This window comes from Arachis hypogaea, chromosome 11 (genome assembly GCF_003086295.3).
Source record: "Arachis hypogaea cultivar Tifrunner chromosome 11, arahy.Tifrunner.gnm2.J5K5, whole genome shotgun sequence".
In the NCBI taxonomy this organism is placed as follows: domain Eukaryota; kingdom Viridiplantae; phylum Streptophyta; class Magnoliopsida; order Fabales; family Fabaceae; genus Arachis; species Arachis hypogaea.
In genome coordinates this window covers 131,594,015-131,597,800 of record NC_092046.1, presented here as the reverse complement: position 1 = coordinate 131,597,800, position 3,786 = coordinate 131,594,015, and the positions used below count along the sequence as shown (strand labels likewise).

Here is a 3,786-nt window from a genome sequence, read left to right as displayed (position 1 = left end):
TTTGTTGGTTTCCCACATAGTTGGCCTCTTCCCAATCACCTCCTTCAATGCTTACTTCCTCTTGATCTTGTGTGTGTATTGCAGCCACTTGCTTTGTTTCTAATTGCCTGGTAAGCTCTGCTAGTTGCTTGGCAAACACCTTGTTTTGGGCTAGAATTGCATCAACATGGTTCAGCTCCATGACTCCCTTAGTGTTGTGCCTTTCTGATGCATAGTAGTACTCATTCTCAGCCACTGTCTCAATCACTTCAATGGCTTCTTCCACAGTCTTTTTCCTGTTCAATGAACCTCCTGATGAATGGTCTACAGCCTTCCTTGATTCATAAGAGAGTCCATCATAGAAAATATGCAATTGCACCCAATCATGGAACATGTCTGGTGGGCATTTCCTTGTCAAATCCTTGAATCTCTCCCATGCCTCGTAGAGAGTTTCACCATCTTGTTGTCTAAAAGTCTGAACCTCAGATCGAAGCCTATTGACCTTTTGTGGGGGGTAGAAACGTGCCAGAAACTTGCTTTCCACCTCATCCCATGTTGTTAGACTCCCCCTTGGGAATGATTCCAGCCACTTAGCTGCTTTGTCCCTAAGTGAAAATGGGAACAAAAGCAGTTTATAGGCATCTTCCTGGACTCCATTGGACTTCACAGTGTCACAAATTCTCAAGAATTTTGTGAGATGTTGGTTGGGATCTTCATTAGCACTCCCACCAAATGAACAATGATTCTCCACAAGTGATATTAGCTGTGGTTTGAGCTCAAAATTGTTGGCCTGAATGGGTGGTTTCTGAATGCTGCTACCACAATTCCCAGAGGTTGGGTTTATGTATGAACTAAGAACCCTCCTCTCAGGAATAGCATTGTTTCCATTAGCTCTCTCATGGTTGTGAACTTCTCTCTCCATGTTGAGGTCTAGAGCTTCCTCAAAATTGTCCTCAGATTCTCCTTCAGATTCCTCTTCTCCCAGTACTCTCTTCCCTCTTGCTTCCCTTCTCAGTCTATGAAGGGTCCTCTCTGGTTCGGTATATGGAGGAGTTGATGTCTCTCCTCTCCTACCTGTCATACAAGAACACAGCACAGGCAACAAACAAGTGAAATACTCTTGGTTAATGGAAGAGTATGGTTAGAGCAATTGAGGAATTAATTCAAACAGTTAGTGAGTCAGTGAGTTAGTTGCTTGAATTTAAAGGCATAAAGAAAGAAAGCATGTAACTGAGTGCATAAATTAAAATTCAACAAGTAACTTGAACAGAATTAACAAAGCAAGAGAAAATTGCTCAATCTAGTTAGCTTCCAATTGGAGAATTGTCAATCGAAAACCAATCCCCGGCAACGGCGCCATAAACTTGATGCGCATAAACTTGTTATGCTACGATTTAGGAAATTGCACGATCGGCAAAATTCCTTCCGGCAAGTGCACCGGTTATCGTCAAGTAAAAACTCACAATAGAGTGAGGTCGAATCCCACAAGGATTGGTTGAGTGAGCAATTCGGATTAGAAGTGTGTTCTAGTTGAGCTGAATCAAGATTTAGATGAGAATTGCGGAATGTAAAATTGGCGGGAAAAGTAAATGACAAGAAATTGAAATGGCGGAATCTTAAATTGCATGAATTAAAGAGCAGAAGCTAAATTGCTGAAATTAAAAGGGAATGGGGGTGATTGCAAGAATTGAGTTGCAGAATGTAAATAGAAATTGGAAATCAGAAATGGGGAATTCATTGGGTGTTAGGAGATATTGAGATCTCCGAATCAAAACATGTATATCTCTTCCTCAACCAATGCGTTCATTGAATTTTGCTTGGCAATCTTATATGATTGGATCCCAATCCCTTGGCTCACCAATTCTCTCTAAAAACAAACAAATTCCCAATCCCTTGGTTTAAATGTTCATAAGAAGAGATGATGCTCGATCACTGATTATACCACACAGTTTCATGAACCACAATTTGGTAGGATTACATGTCACAATATCCATCCAAACCCCAATCCAATTCACTGTGAGAAAGCTTCTCTAGCATGAATCCTCCATTCCTTTCCCAAGGTTCCGAAGGATTCCAATTATGGGTAGTTTCTTTCCCAAGACAACTACCCAATAGAATTAGAACGAGAAGCTTTCTAACAAAATTCAAGAGAAAAGATTGAAGAAGAAGATAAACTATTATTGATTCATTGAATTACAATAGAGCTCCCTAACCCAATGAAAGGGGTTTAGTGAGTCATAGCTCTTAATTCAACTACAAAGATATGAAAACTAGCTAAAAATCCAAAGTAAAAGGTAAAAAGTCTTTTCTAACTTAAATTCTATCCTATTTATACACTTTCTATATTGAGCTTCTGTTGTGTTTCTTGGGCTTTGAGGCCTCTCCCTGCTTTCCTTTTGCCTTGGGTTTATGATCCATAATCTTGATGAGGTTGCTGATCCAAATTCTGTAACATTCATTGAGCCAACTTAGTGATAATCAAATAATGACACATGACTCAATAAATTGAAATTTCAAACTCATCAATCCTTCAGGCCCAATCCCATAAACCATGATATTCAATTGGGTTTCATACCAGAGTAAGTTTAAGTTAATGTTTGTGCTCAAAGACTAGCTTAAACAGAAATATTTTTGGCCCAGAAACCTTTTCCAAGAGTGGCGTTTAAGTTGCAGTTTAAGCTTAAACTGCAGCTTAAACGCCAGACACTTCCAGTGAGGCCTTTTGTAGAAGCAAGTTTAAGCTTCAGTTTAAGGTTAAACTGAAGCTTAAACGTGGAAATGGAAGAAGGCAGCCCTGGAGAGTCATGTAGTCGAACACGTTTAAGCTTCAGTTTAAGGTTAAACTGAAGCTTAAACGTGGAGATAGGAAGGGCAGCCCTGGAGGTCGAACACGTTTAACCTCCAGTTTAAGGTTAAACTGGAGGTTAAACGTGGAAATGGAAGGAGGCATCCTGGAGGTCGAACACGTTTAACCTCCAGTTTAAGGTTAAACTGGAGGTTAAACGTGGAAGCTTAGAAGGGTAGCCCTGGAGGAGTCGAACACGTTTAAGCTCCAGTTTGAGGTCAAACTGGAGCTTAAACGTGGAAATGGAGAGAGCAACCCTGGAGGGGAAAACTTGGTCGAACACGTTTAAGCTCCAGTTTGAGGTCAAACTGGAGCTTAAACGTGGAAATGGCTCCCTGGTGCTTTTCCCATTCTGGCGTTTAACCTCCAGTTTAAGGTTAAACTGGAGGTTAAACGTGGAACTCCTTCCTGAGTGGCATTCTCATTCTGGCGTTTAACCTCCAGTTTAAGGTTAAACTGGAGGTTAAACGTGGAAATGCTTCTTTGGTGAGTCTTTCATTCTGGCGTTTAACCTCCAGTTTAAGGTTAAACTGGAGGTTAAACTTCAATTCCAGCATTTCTTAGCCTTCATGATTCTGGCGTTTAAGCTCCAGTTTAGGCTTAAACTGGAACTTAAACTCCACATGTGATATTCAAGCTTCCTTTATTGATTTTGTTGCTTCCTTGCTTAGCCTCTTCTTCCCTGAAATCATCCAAACAATTGCATCAAAGTCTTGCAACATTTCATGAGAGATCTTCCATTCATAGCATTCAAGTAATATAACTAAAACTCATGGAATTTGCATTAAAATCATACTGTTTGGATGGTTCATTGCTTTGTTCTTCATTTAACCATTTTTGGTTACTTTAAGCTCAAGAAAATGCATAAAACAACTAAAACTAACAGAAAAGTGCTAGTGAAACTAGCCTAAGATGCCTTGGCATCAAGTATGGAAAGATTGTGGGAACAAAAGATAATAAGG

At 40.0% G+C, this 3,786-nt stretch overlaps 1 non-coding gene across 1 annotated transcript; it reads left to right on the top strand.

The window, feature by feature from the left end:
- The first annotated feature begins 371 nt into the window (after window positions 1–371).
- Window positions 372–475, top strand: LOC112724390 (small nucleolar RNA R71). The gene has a single exon (XR_003163555.1). It is a non-coding gene; the product is annotated as a small nucleolar RNA R71 (small nucleolar RNA).
- The last annotated feature ends 3,311 nt before the right edge of the window (window positions 476–3,786 follow it).